This window comes from Narcine bancroftii, chromosome 9 (genome assembly GCF_036971445.1).
Source record: "Narcine bancroftii isolate sNarBan1 chromosome 9, sNarBan1.hap1, whole genome shotgun sequence".
Classification (NCBI taxonomy): domain Eukaryota; kingdom Metazoa; phylum Chordata; class Chondrichthyes; order Torpediniformes; family Narcinidae; genus Narcine; species Narcine bancroftii.
The window spans coordinates 50,587,755-50,603,139 of record NC_091477.1 but is presented as its reverse complement, the minus strand read 5'-3'; the positions used below and the strand labels follow the sequence as shown (position 1 = coordinate 50,603,139).

Sequence of the window (15,385 nt, the reverse complement as noted above, 5' to 3'; positions counted from 1 at the left end):
TCTTTTATTTATATTTCTGGTTCTGTTAAGTATACTATGACATCATCTGCAAATAGACTGATTTTATATTCCTTCTCTTTTATTTTTAACCCTCTTATTTTATTTTCTGTTCTTATCAGTTCTGCCATGGTTTCTATAGCTAATGCGAACAGTGAGGGAGGTAGTGGACATCCCTGCCTAGTTGATCTGCTTAATTTAAATTGGTTTGATATATATCCATTTACCTTCGCCAATGGTCCCTTATATAATGGTTTAATCCAATTAATATATTTCTCTGGTAGGTTGAACCTCTGTAGTACTTTGAATAAATAATTCCATTCTACTCTGTCAAAGACTTTCTCTGTGTCTAAAGCAACCGCCACTGTTGACATCTTTTTTCCTTGTACTGCATGGATTAAGTTAATGAACTTACAGATATTGTCCGTTTTTCATCTTTTCTTAATAAATCCAGTTTGATCTAGTTTTACTATTTTTGGTACACAGTCGGCCAATCTATTTGCTAATAGTTTAGCTATTATCTTATAATCTGTATTATGTAGAGATATTGGTCTATACGATGCTGGTGTTAGTGGATCTTTCCCATCTTTGCTATTACTGTAATTATTGCTGTTTTGCATGACTCTGGCATGTTTTGTGTTTCTTCAATCTGGTTCATTACCTCCAGGAGAGGAGGAATTAATAAGTCTTTAAATGTTTTATAGAATTCTATTGGGAGTCCATCCTCTCTCATAAACCTACTTGAAGGACAAATTGGGAAGCAGTCTGAGGTTACCAGAAGGTATCCTTTTAATATATCTTGTATTTCCTCTATTGCAAATGGTTTTATTAATTTATTTTGCTCCTCTTCTTGCAATTTCGGTAGTTCAATTTTAGCTAGAAATTCATCTATTTTGTCTTCTTTCCCTTCATGCTCAGTTCTATATAGTGGCTCGTACAATTCCTTGAAGTTTTTGTTGATATCCGTTGGGTTATATGTAATTTGTTTGTCCTTTTTCCTTGATGCCAATACCGTTCTTTTAGTTTGTTCTGTCTTAAGCTGCCAAGCTAGTATTTTGTGTGGTTTTTTTTCTCCCAGCTCATAATACTTCTGTTTTGTCTTCATTATGTTCTTCTACACCTTGTACATTTGTAGTGTTTCATATTGTATTTTTTTGTCCACCAATTCTCTTCTTTTTGTTGTATCTTCCTTTATTGCTAATTCTTTTTCTGTACTTGCTATTTCCCTTTCCAACTGTTCTATTTCCCAATTGTAGTCCTTCTTCATCTTAGTTACATAACTTATTATCTGCCCTCTGATGAACACTTTCATTGCATCCCATAGTATAAACTTTCACTGATTCTGTATTTATTTCAATGTACATTTTAAGTTGTCGCTCAATTAATTCTCTAAAATCCTGCTTTTTTAATTTCCATCTATACATTCTCGGTGGGATGTCCTCCAGCTCTATTGCCAATAACAGGGGTGAATGATCCGATAACAATCTAGCTTTATATTCCATTTTCTTAACTCTCCCTTGGATGTGGGCTGACAACAGGAACAGGTCTATCCTTGAGTATGTTTTATGTCTACCCAAATAATATGAGTATTCCTTCTCCTTTGGGTGTTGTCTCCTCCATATATCCAAAAGTTGCATTTCCTGCATCGATTTAACCATAAATTTGGTTACTTTGTTCTTTCTGCTAGTCTTTTTTTCCAGTTTTATCCATCTTTGAGTCCAAATTAAGGTTAAAGTCCCCTCCTATCAGTATATTCCCCTGCATATCTCCAATCTTCAAAAAGATACCTTGCATAAATTTTTGATCTTCTTCATTAGGTGCATATACATTGAGTAAATTCCAAAATTCTGAATATATATGACACTTTATCATTACATACCTCCCTGCTGGATCTATTATTTCCTCCTCTATTTTGATTGGTACATTTTTATTGATTAATATAGCTACTCCTCTTGGTTTTGAATTATATGATGCTGCCGTTATGTGCCCTACCCAGTCTCTCCTTAATTTCTTGTGTTCCACTTCAATTAGATGTGTTTCTTGCACAAATGCTATATCAATTTTTTTTTTCTTCAGTAAATTTAACAGCCTCTTCCTTTTGATTTGGTTATGTATTCCATTAATATTTATAGTCATATAGTTCAACATGGCCATTTCATACTTTGTTTACCTTTCCTTTCTGCTTCCTCATCACCACCTTCCCTCCTTATCCATTTCTGTTTTCTTTTTTTGAACGCACTGTAAGTCAACACTTCTAAAACATAAAATATTTACACTATTCCCACATCTAAAATTCACTTAACCCCAAATGTCCCCCCCCTCTCTGAGTTGCCCCTTATCCCTGGTCGGGAAACCACATCTCCCCTCTCCGTTTGGATTGCGAACCCGCTCGCAAGCGTCAACTGATTTCGCAGTGACTGGTTGTTCTCTCCCACACAGCCCCCTCCAGAAGTTATATCTTCACATATAACAAAGCTCACTCTCTTAATTCCCCCCTTACTTCCTTTCTTCCCCTTCTTAGTTCTTACTTATACTTTCTTCTTCTTCTTTATATGAAGTTTTTTCATCATTCTTGTTCTTGTTACATCTCTTCATCTCTCCGTCTGTTTTGCAGGCGTTCTGCATATTCTTGTGCTTTCTCCGGATCGGAGAACAGTTTGCTTTGCTGCTCCGGGATAACTATTTTAAGCACCGCTGGATATCTTAACATAAGTCTTTCTTCCATAGGATCGATTTTGCTGCGTTAAACTCCTTCCTCTTCTTCAGGAGCTCAAAACTTGTGTATGGGTAGAAAAAAAAAATTGACCTTTGTATTCCAGTGGCTCTTTGTCTTTTCTTATTTTTTTCATTGCATTCTCCAATATATATTCTCTTGTCGTATATCTCAGGAATTTTACTCGAATGGATCTTGATTTTTTTGTTGTGGCTGTGGTTTAAGGGCTAATGTTCTGTGTGCCCTTTCTATTTCCATTCCTTCCTGTAATTCTGGCATTGCTAGGACCCTGGGGATCCATTCTTTTATAAATTCTTTCATATCTTTGGCTTCTTCATCTTCCTTAAGGCCCACTATCTTTATATTGTTTCTCCTACTATAGTTTTCCATTATATCCATCTTCTAAGCTAACAACTCCTGTGTTTCTTTAAATTTTTTATCAGATTCTTCCAATTTCCTTTTTAAGTCGTCCACTTCCATTTCTATGGCTGTTTCTCGTTCTTCCATCTTGTCTATTCTTTTCCCTATTTTTGTCATTACCATCTCTAATCTATTCACTTTTTCTTCTGTACCTTTTATTCTTCTTTTTATTTCATTAAATTCTCTTGTCTGCCATTCTTTTACTGCTTCTATATATTCTTCAAAAAATTTCCTATCTATATACAGTCCATTCCCTTTATCTTCTATTTTTCAATGCAGAGCTTGATGTTCTCCCTCCTCTTCCCCTGAGTCCACTCCAAGACCTGTGTCCTCTACCTCTCTTCCTTGTATCTGTGTCTCTTCTGACTTTCTTGTTGGGCTGTTTATCTCAGTTTGCTGGGTATTTTTTTTTATTAATGGTGTCTTGATGTTGGTCCTCTTTCTCTGGGCTGGTCATCTGTTGAGTCTATGATTTCCTTTTTTCATTCTCCTCCCTCTCATTCCCATTATTTTCTGTATCTTCCTGCTGGGAGCCCTGCTGTCGGGTCTTACTCAGCTGGTCCCCCCTCCCGTCGGTGTTGTCTTCGTTGTGCGCATGCGCGGTTGCGCACCTCTGTTTGGCTCTGTGAGCCATCCTTGTAGTCCTGCGCTCGGTGGGTCATGACCATTCGAGGTTTCCACTGACCTCAGGTAGTGGGCTCCTCTCTCCACAGTGGGTCCCTACTTCTTCATACAGGTAAGGCCTTCACCTTTCTCTTCCGACGTCATTCCTTCTTCTTTTCCCGTTGTTTTTGGCTTTTCTTTCTTTGGTGCCATTTTCTCCACATCTTTATTTTTTATTTGTTGTGGTTTGTGTGTTTGTTGCTTTGCTTTTTCTTTACTTTTTTCCTTCTTTTCTGGAGCGGGCTGGTATTCTCCTACTGGCCACTACTCCATCACGTGACTCCTCCAGAAAAACCTTCTGTTGAACTGACATTCTGCAATCTGATTGCAGATCAGATCGAATTGGTGAGAGATGTCCATGAGGATGATTATCTCCATGATATAGTTAAAGTCATTGAAATGGCACTCTTAGTTGCAAATTCCTCCAAGCTACGTTCAAATTGATCAGACACCTTCACCATTTATTGTCACCTGGCTACCATTACATAGACAAAACTTTACCCTCCTGAGCAATATCAGAGTGCTACATTTCAAAAGCTCCATTTTAAACCAGGCATGGTTGGTGCAGAGGTTAGTGCAACACCAACATTCCAGATTGGGGTTTGAATCCTGGGCTGTCTGTAAGAAGTTTGTACGTTCACCCCTCTCTCTCTGTGTTTTCTCCAGTGGCTCTGATTTCCTCCCACCCTTCAAAATATATCAGGGGTTGTAGTTTATTTGGGTGTAAATTGGGTGGCACAGACTCGTGGGCCAAAATGGCCCAATTTAAAATTAATTCTATTCTAAATGTCTTCTCCATTCCCAGTGCAATGGTGTCACTCTATAGTTGCACTAATCTCTGAATATTTTATAGCACATCCCATTGAGATATTTTTCTATTACTGTAATGTGTTTGTTTGCAGTTTGTTCATGTTGAGGGTATTTGTGATGAAATATTGTTGAGATAACTGTCAACGTATATTTTAGATAATTTGTGTTGTATCCTTGGGCCGAATTATATTTTGTTGCAGTTACAACAATGTTGATGTGTTTGAGCTGGCTTGTGTTGAAGTATATTTTCAGTAATTCACATGGAGGTACATTTGTGAGTGGTTCAGGGAGGCATCCTTGGGTCAGCCTCCTCCTGCTGAGTTTGACGTGGATGTAAGAGGTGCAGTACCAAGAACACTTTAGTACAATGACTTTCTGTAAGTGGGCAATAAATATGCTATTTATTTGCATATGCATTTGTTCTGCTAAAGGGAGAAGGTTGATAACAAGGGAAAGCCACAGCAATTAGTGCACGGAACTCCTGCAGAAAGCTCAAGATGGACAAAATGGTAAGACAGTTACCTCTAATATTAATTCTTTGTATCAGAAAGAGCAATGCAATAAATGTACTCAGTTTGGCCCCCTTTCTTTATTGCATTGTCAGAAGAGCCTTTCTGCTCCTTCTATAATTCTGACTTTACAGTTAATTATGACATTATAACCAAATAATTGAATTATTATTTTTTTAATTGTATGGGTCGTACAGTTGACAGCGGTTAGTGCAACACCTTGACAGCACAAGCGATCAGGACCAGGGTTCAAATCCCACATTATCTGCAAGGAGTTTGTACGTTCTCCCCGTGTCTGCATGGATTTTCTTCAGGAGCTCGGGTTTCCTCCCACTGTTCAAAATGTACCCGGGGAGGGGGGGGGGGGGTGGTGTAGGTTAGTTGGGTGTAAATTGGGCGGCATGGACTCATGAGTTGATATGGCCTGTTACCATGGTGTATGTCTAAATTTTAAAAAAAACTTGTGTTGCACGTTCAAATACATTCAATTCTCTATAAGTGTTATTGTCATCTATCCACCATTTTACTTTCAATTCATCAGCACCAATCTAATCATAGGTTCCCAATAGAATCAATGTCAATTGCGTAGGATCATTCCTTATAGAATTGGTCATTGCCTAAAGTTCTTCCATGAGTTTGACTAGATAATGTCGCTACTCCTCCTCCCATATTTTGGATATTCAACCCTCCTGTCCTTTATCCTCATTCAGCTCAAGTGTGATCAATTTCTGACAGTGGCCACGGTGTGAACTAATAATTCAACCATGGCTATTTTCTTTCCTTGTGAATTGTAAAGGGTCATTCACATGTCAGAGTGACTGTGTCCAAAGACTTTTCACACAGTTTTACCTTAAAAGTTTTTTTGTTGTTGTTGTTTTTAACTGTTCTCAGATCAGGTAGATCGATAGTTCCAAGACACAAAATTCACCTCTCAAGTTCACTGCCACTGCTACCTTACTGTAGAGAAGGCAAGCTGACCATTAACCAATGTGCATTGCAAGTCTTTTCATTACCAGATATGAAACATGTCATAACAATAAAAGTATATATCCTATCAGAACCTAAAATAGTTATATCGCCTTATTTTCTGAAGTCTAAATAAGTTAAATTTATGAAAAAGAGAAAATATAACTACAGATTCTAGAATTTGATATTTAATAAAGAAGATACACTCAAAAGGTCAGGCAACACCTTTCCAAAGAGGGTAATGCTTCATGCTGGTCTCCTTTTTTCCGAATTAGTGACTTGAGCAGCTGTTTTCACATTTGCAGTATTTACAGCTTTTTGCTTTGTATCACTTGGAAACAACTCGCAGAAGATTTGCCAGCTTCTCATTTGGAAGCTGACACTCCCGAATGGACTTTTAATGCCCTGCAACCTTCTGTTTTCCCTCAGAATGAATCACCTTCACCACAGAAGCAAAATGTCAAGAGTCGCTCAAAATCCACGGATGAAATTGTGCAGGCAAAGAAGGTCTTTCTTTATAAACGTTCAACTTGTTGAAACCCTTCCCTGTCTAGATAAAGACGAGTCCTGCCCGTCAAGCTAATTCATATTGTGGTTGAAAGATCATTTCTGTATCAGCTTTTCCAAGCCGCCTTGTTGAGATTCTGGTCTGAATTATTCTTCAATGGGTGCTACGTTATTCTAGTAACATTCTTTGTATGCAGTCGGGCAGAAGATGATCACATCAATGAATATTCTATCATTGGTTCGAAATAAACAAGATTACAGCGGGTGGGGGGGGTGCTAGTGGAGATGGGAAAGAATGCATCATATTACCCATGGCCTTGTTAAATGGAAGAGCAGGCTTGAGGATTAAGTGGTTATTCCTGCTTCTCATGTGTACATTCATTCTACCTCCATAAGGAATATTTATTTACTTTAATTGCACACAGGACGGTTAGGAGAGTTCCTTTAATAACTAGCAACCTCAGTTGATTAAAATGTATGGGGTTGGTGAGTTATTTAGGCAACATGGATTTCTTGGACAGGAAGGGCCTTCTAACATGTTGTATCATTAAAACCAATGTATATATTTGCATGTTGATAGACAATATGATTCACACAGGGTTATGAATTTTAAAATGGAGATATGTTCATTTTAATTGAATTGAACTTTGGATTCTTAATGTGACAATGTACTGAAATACATCTATTGATTGGAGGTCTTGGTCTCCTCTGTACCTGGGCACGTGGGTTCTACCAGTGCACAAAACCAATGGCAAGATACTCTCTAAAAGAAGTTCTGAGAAGTGAAATCTGCCTGGGCACACAGGAGGAAAAGTGTCCCTTTCATCCTTGTTGACCTCCAAATCTATTTCATGTCCCAAACGTTTTTCTGATTTTTCTGGTGACCAAGGACTTTTCTTCTTGTGATAGGCTTTTCACACGCCTCAGATATCCCTGCCTGGAAGACAAGAACTGGAAAAACTGAAGGTAATGAGAGCTCGAGACACCCACTGCTTGCTGACCATTCCACTATTTCAGAATTGCATGGAATGCACACTTTAGAAAATGGCATTTGGTTCAATAACCCCGACAGCCATCCCAGACCCTCATCTAACCTGATCAGCACAAGCTGCTCACTCTTATTCTGGAATTACGAGTTATTGAGGGGGATCACTTGGCCTATTGTGCCTGTGTAATCTATTGGAAAGAATAATTCAGTTAAATGAAAATTTAAAAATATACTAATATCCTTGTGGCTTTGGGTCCATGAAGGCTGTTAAATGATTCCCCTTCTCCCAAGTATTTCCCTACATTGAATTCTCTTAATTCTATACATTTTTCTTATGCTATAGGGATGGATTCCTCTGAAAGCTAAAAATCAAAGCTTATGAATCCAGATGAATAGATGATTTTTTTTTTTAAAAAGTCTTGAGAAGATGTGGAATATGACCAGCACCAAATCTCCTGAGTCCGTTCAAACAATCAAACACCTCTTGCACGAATCACATTTTATTTTCCCTGTGCTCTTTATTTAAATTTGAATTAGACATACAACATGGTAACATTTTGGCGCATGAGCCCGTGCCACCCATTTGAACGGTGGGTGGATGCCAGAGCCCCTTCGGGGAAACCCACGCAGACATGGCGAGAACTTACAAACTCCTTATAGACGACGCTGGATTCAAACCCCGGTTCCGAACGCTGGCGCTGCAATGGTGTTGTGCTAACCGCTAGACCAGCTGTGCTGTTCTCATCAATGTCCCCCCAACCCAGACTCTACTTGTGCACCTCCAGGATTGATCAGATTGCTGGAACTATGAGGCAGTTACTCTACTAACACACCTTGCCACTCTCCTTGGTTTTTCTACCCACCACCAGCCGGTCATTCACAGTATCCCATTAGCCCACCAACCCAATTCTTGGGTTGTGCGAGGAAACCACAATAGATGGTTGCTTGTGAGATTTTGTTTTGGACAAATTTATTATAGAGTCTCATGTCAGGAAGCAATTGCTTCTCCAAAGTAGCTCATTGGCTGTGTATCAATTTGAAATATCCTGTGGTCACAAAAAAAACTTTTGCAAGTGTTTTGACTTGTTTGCTAATTGCCTTCATTGTAGGTCTGATTGTTGCATTCACACAAAAGCCACTTCCTTTAAAGTATTTAGCACTCAATAATATGTGGGATGTAAGTGGTGTGAAATGAAGTTTAGATCTTCTATCCAGTTGTAACATTTTACAAATCATTCCCTCCCACTCCCCCATGCAATCTTTTACATTGATCAATTTAAATTTGTATCAAATTGTTGGAATACAAATTTTTTAAAAGGTTTGGTTCCTGAAAAAATTGGGGATTATGGGAGTCAACTTTGATCTGAACACCAACCTGATTTCAGATTTGCTGTATCTCGTAAACCCCTTTCACTCTTGCCAGAGTGATTATATAGGTTAGCACAACCACAACAGGAGCTGATGAGCTCATACTGTTGTAGAGCTCGTCGAAAGAACCAAAGACTTGTTGATCCAAACCAAGGCTTTTATTAGCAAAAGACCGGAGCTCTTCACAGGTGGCCGACCAGTCCGGAATGATCTGACCTGGCTCGGGACACAACCCTTTAAGGCCCAGACAATAGGTGTGGCTTAGCTCTCAGCCAATCGCTGTAAGCACAGTCTAGATACAGTAACTATATACACTATGTACATTGGTGATAGATCTGTACTATCACAACTGTGCTCTACATAAAGCTTAATTATGTTATAATTAGGCATGATTAAGTTTGTTCAAATATAAGATCATAATACATCGATCAGAATTTAAGGCAGGTTAAAAAATCACTCGATGCATCATGACCTCTCTGGTAGAAGGTCGAAGGGTCCTAACCCTGGCGATGGCTCCTTGCAAGTGTGATAGCGTTCAGTGTCCCAGTTAGGAGTGGAAAAGTCAAACCCCTATTCCTATCCCAGGACACTGAATAGGCAATTTAATGGAATGCAAGTGTGAAAGGGGCTGTAGCAAGTTGGAGAAACATTAAATTAACTTTTACTGAATTTGGCATTCTTCACTTCTTAATTTTTTTTAGATATACTACTTCTATACTAACTGTGCTGCATGTTTAATCACATAATGATGCTGACACACTGCGTCAGTTCAATTGACCTAAAAAAAAGTTTTCCCGCTGATTTTTGTTTGTACTCTGAATCAGATGCCTCTTGTGTCAGCGTCCAACAATAATCGGCCAGCATTGATGGATTCCAGTTGTCGTGGTCACAATGTCCTGGTAAAACCTTTCACTGTGTTCATCTCTGATGGCACCAGGGTCAGCAGGGAAGAAATCCAAATGTGAAGACAGAGAATGGATTGAATGAGATGATGCACTTCATGGTTTTGTGTGCGGGAGCCACGTTGTCAATGAGCTGGTGTACCTTGGTGCTCCACAGCTGCCAAGAAAATTCTCAACATCTTTAAATGCCTTCCAAGCATGTCCAGGCCTCAGACAATGTTTGCATCGTACCTGCACTGAATCCATGCCCAGGTGTGCTTGGAATGACCAAAAACACCTTGCTTTGTGGGCAATGTACTAGTCGACTTAAAATATGCCAGGAAATCACAAAACATAGGTTTTTATCTAAATAAATTCATGATGGGAAATCTTTAAGGCAATTTTCATGATCAGCAGCTCAAAATCCATAAAATGCACCCAAAAGTACTCAAGAAGCAAAATCTTTGTTGTCCAGTGATAGTAATCAGTCTGAAAAGGTGATTTGGTGATGGGATGAAGAGAGAGAATGTTGTATTTGCTTTCCATTTGGGATGCAGTAATTACCTTACTTTATCTTTTGAATTAATGACTATTGGCACACCAAGTGTTGTGCTACATGTTTGGAACGCCCTCATTAATCCCATATGGAGTGGCATGCAAATCGTCCCCTTAGGGCGGCTGACCTTGCATCTTGTGGGCCCATGCTGAGATGGCGCTAGACCCACCCCCCCCCCCCACTTCACCTTGGACAAAGCCCGTGAACTGAGAAACGCGCCGGGGACCTCACGATGTCACTTCCGGTTTTGGGATGGCCAAACTGGAAGTGACATTAAAAGTTGGTTGGAAAGGGAATAAAACAGTTTTTTTGCTCATCTCAACTGGAGTTGGGTGTTTTCCTTTGTGCTCCCAGTGGCACCACACCATTCATATTTTACCTCCGTGATTATGGAACAAATACCTCTCAAGAATATTGATGTGGATCTGAGTGAGCAGACAAGTAGGTGCAGGACAGATGCATCCTCTGCAAAGGCATGTACAGTGACCATGTAACATAAAGGTTGTATGGTCATAGACACAAGGGTGCAACATTACTGCATCTCCTTGCAAGGACTGCTATGATACTGAACCTGAGAGCCAATTGTCACAGTCACCTCTCTCAGCATTCAATTGTCTGCACATCAAGTGGGGTCTCTGCCTTTGATCTTCAAACCAAAGTCTTTTCCTTCTGTTTTCACCATCCCTTCTTTGTCCCCCTACATGCCTTCGCAAAGACTTCCAATGTTTTGCTATATGTTTGAGAGTCTTCCTACATAAATGTATTCCTCTCCTGCTGTGTCCTTGTATCGGTGAAATGAACTGACTTCAGAAAAATTGATGCAACCACTTCACCTGTTTTGAGTTGGCCTCAAACCCATTGGCAATCTCAGTGCCATCTATAGTGCGTTGGCCTCTTGTTAGAAGTATTGAATGGAAAATCTAGCCTTGCCCTAGATGCCGCCCAGTGGATTTAAAGTACATTGTTAAAAGTTACAAAGTAAAATTAAACAAATTAATATTTTGGGCATTTCCCAGGTTCTAGCAGCTTATTCCTATGAACTAACAAAAATTAAACTATGTTGGTACCCACATTGGTCTATAATTCCTGATAGTCTGGATGACTTGCCGTGCTGAAGGTGTGAGTGTGATTCAAGTTTCTAGCCTATAAATTCAGAATGACCTGTCAGACCATACTTGCACTTAAATCGGGAGTGACAAGGACTCAACTCTTAATGTGCAGCCTGGGATGATAATATTTCATTATCTGCTCTTCTTGCCTGTTTTCAGGAAACTACTGAAAGTGAAGAACTCTTTTCCTCCACAGAAGATGATGAAATAATGGTTGAGAAGGTTCAAAATTGACCTGAGCTCCTCTTTGTCCGACTGGGGCCTTGATCATCGGGATGAATAACGTTTCCAAGCTCCCAGACAGCAAAAGCCACAGGAGATTCAGTTCCTCATCACTCAATGTTCACTTGTCACTAGGTACCGCTAACTGTGCATGTGAATAATCAGGGCCATTATTTATTGTCAATAGTGGGAGCAATGTTTCTAATGTCTTTTAATTGTATGCAAAAATATAAACTTGTGTTCCACTGTGATCTCATAATTTACATGCTGATGTGTGATGGAGAAGCATTCTCAAACTGTGTCACGTTACCATCAAATAATAATTCGGCCCTTTCCCAGGCGGTAAAAGAATCAGCAACACTGCCATTCCCATCACAAAAAAAACAGAAGTGTAATTGTTAACTATGTGTGCACTGTAGAGTGCCTTGCATGTTGTAAACAATGCTCAGAAATTCAAGGAGCACTGCCTCTGGTTTTCATTTGGATGGTTAGAAAACTGTGCACGGTTCTGTCTGAGGCCTCAAAACTGGCCTCCTATCAGGTACTGGGAATCACAAAATGACTCCAGAAGTGTTTGCATGTTTAAAAATTAAAAAAAAATGTCCTCCTCTTTCAATTTCATGTTGGTCTTCTGGAGATTTTGTCAAAAGAACTTTCACTACCTCTGCTTCATTAATTTTTTCTGTGTCTTTAGTTATTTTCATTATCATAGGCCTTGGCTATGCCTCATTAAGTGGCTGAAGCCTAAACTAGGGGATTATTGGCGCTTCTATTAGTTGTAATATAAAAAGGGTCTCCTTCTATTGCTTTGTCTGCATTCTAAAATATAACCCTTTGATATCATACGATAATAGCATCAATAAAATCAGTCTTGTGTTCTCTTGCTGCTTCTGTGCCTGCACCAAGGGAACAGGAGAACATTCTGAGGAGATAAAAATTTACCATGTTCATGTTTTGCTTGTATTGTACCTCATTGGGGTGTTGTATTAACAAGATCGATGTTATTAATGTTGGGGACAGAGAAGAAGTTGTAAAGTTTAACCGGCAGTGTGTGTAAAAAGCCACTGTTTGCCCAGTGGTCAGCGCAAGTCTGTGGTTCTTTTTCCTTCAGCTTAGGTCGATGAAAAAGCAGGCGGCCAAGGTGTCCCTCCTCGACTGGGAGAAGCGGACAGGGAGTAAGTGTCAAGAAGAATGATGTGACTTTTGTGTAACTCGGATCTCAGTGAAAATGCATAATGTTTCTGCAAGCATGTAATTGAGTTTCAAGTTGTCTGTATATTTGCAAATCAATAGTATTAAATTTGTTGTGCCTCGTATTATTACTTGGTTCAAAGTCATCCAGTCTCAATGTTTCTGTTCTTTATCTTCCTATTTCATTTTGGCATGCAAGAGAGTAGAGCTATCCAGCCCCTCCAGCAGCATCAACGTGAACATGGCTGGTCAGTTGCAGTCATCATCTCCTCTGTGCCAGTTCTCCATTGTTTTAAAATAAACTACCTCCTCTTCGAACAGGTGTGTGATACTTGAATCAGAATAGTGTCTTCCCTGTCATTTTCAAGACAAGAAGGTTGAACGTACATAAAAAAAGTTACAAAGAGCTATTATGATTAGGAATGTAAAGGGGAAGAACCTCATTAAGGATAACAGAATCTGTTGAGTTCAGCAGAAAATGACCACTCATGCAGGTCATGTTTCCAACAGAGAAATAGAAAATGTTGGCAACCACAGCAGGCCCATTAGTATCAGTTGAGAGACGACCAGAGTTAGCAGTTAGGGTGAAGACCTTCCATCAGAACTGGGAAAGGTTAGAAAACGGGCATGTTACAAGTCATCGAGTAGGGGGAAGATCATGAAGAAGGGGAATGTCTGTTACAGGATGGAGCAACTAGGATATGTACAAGGAGCAATTTAAAATATGTTCTAGTTTCCAGTTCTATTGAAAGGTTATCGACTGGGGAAAAGTTAACTTTGTTTCTCTTCAGAGAAATTGCGTGACCTGCTGAGTTATTTTCAGCAAATTATGTTTCAATTATCTGCAGTTTGCATTTTATAGTTTCTGAAGGACAATATTTGCTTACCTAATAGCCTGAGTATGCCTGGGATTGTCTGATTGCGGAAGCTAAGCCTGGTAGTACTTGGAGTGGAGACCGCCTAGGAACACCAGGTGCTGTAGGTTTCTGTGAGGGGCGCGGGACAAAGTGGCAACTTTCTGTCTGCCTTACCCTAGACAAAAGTTCGAGAATTTCATGTTTGTTACATTCTGAATGTAGTACGGGTGCCTAACCTTTAATTCGGGATCATCGGGACTGGACACCTGCTGTTGTTCGGAATCTTCCAGATTTTTGGAATCGTGTTGATTTCGGTCCCTTTAAGCCCACCTGAGTCACTCTGCTGTCTCTTCCCCATCTACTCACCTCGGGCTGCTGTCTCTCCCCCTTTGCCCACGTCTCGCTGCTATCTCACCCCCTCACCTGCCCGAATGGCGCTGCAGTCTCTCGCTTTCCCCACCACTGTACCAGCACCAGGAGAATGGCCCCTTCTCAGTTCCCCTACATTGGCAGAGTAGTTACAGGTGCATGGGGGGATAATGGGTAGCAACAATGGCCATTGAGTTGCCGGGCCAACTGAAAGCGCCGCAACGCTGGACCGGCATCAATGTACAGCAATTCAGAGCCGCTTATAAAGTAGTGGACCAACATGGGATATTCCAATGTGAGTTGAGCGAGGGTCATGCTCGATGGGTAGGATACTTATAAAGTAATTATATCACTAATTAGGGATGTGGAACACAATGGGATACACAGGAGTTGAGCGAGGGTCACATAGGGTCCTATTTGATGCCAAACCCTAACTTTGATGAGCAGATGCCACCTATTGAAAAAAAATTGCCTGTTTTTGGAGGTTGCTGGTTTTTGGAATTCTGGATAAATGGTTAGGCACCTGTATTATGTAACAATAATGAAACCTTTACCACCTGGCCAAAGCAGAGAATCAAAGTGCATAGAGCAGACAGAGCAAATAGAATGAAGAAGAAACTATAGAGAGTGGTGAACGCAATTCAGATCATCATACAAACCTCCATTTTGACTCCAACTATACCAAGTGTTTCCATGCTGTAGAACACCATGACCCCATCTTATTGCTTTTGAAAAGTGGCCAACAAATTAAAGGACTCCTCCCACACCAACATTTTCTTCTTCCTCCTATTGGGAAGCTCGATTTCAACAATTAAGACAAGTTTGGATAGGTACATGGATGGGAGGGTTATGGAGGTCTGAGTGCAGGTCAATAGTACAAGACAATAATAGTTTAGCATGGATTAGATGTGATGTATGTTCTATGACACTAATGAGAAATTGTGTACCCCAGCATTCAAGGACCGTTTCTTTGGCACTGAAGAAGGGCTTCGCACTGGGAAAATATGTTGTCCTCATGCCATTCTAATTGATTGTTTTCTAAATGTGCATGCTGCCCTGTTTTAGTGGTGTATGGGTGGTCTTGCTGGATTGCATCCCAAACAAATAATTTTCACTTCAGAGTGGAAGAATGAAAGTACAGACGCCATGATTGAGGTTTACACAAAAATACTGGAGAAGCTTGACAAGTCGCACTGCATTTTTTAATGTAGCGAAGAGAAAGGTACATAACCAAAGTTTCGAGCTAGGCCTTTCAGCAA

At 39.9% G+C, this 15,385-nt stretch overlaps 1 long non-coding RNA gene across 3 annotated transcripts in view; it reads left to right on the top strand.

The window, feature by feature from the left end:
• The window catches only part of LOC138742930 (uncharacterized), a 35,208-nt gene extending 22,162 nt beyond the window's left edge, over positions 1-13,046 (top strand). For 2 of the 3 annotated variants that reach the window (XR_011344524.1, XR_011344522.1), the window contains 4 exons: positions 5,035-5,112; positions 6,508-6,585; positions 7,495-7,551; positions 11,647-13,046. This is a non-coding gene — a long non-coding RNA (uncharacterized lncRNA). Of the gene's footprint in view, positions 1-701; positions 779-5,034; positions 5,113-6,507; positions 6,586-7,494; positions 7,552-11,646 lie in introns of all 3 variants that reach the window. The other variant, XR_011344523.1, reaches the window with a different exon arrangement.
• Positions 13,047-15,385: the final 2,339 nt, after the last annotated feature.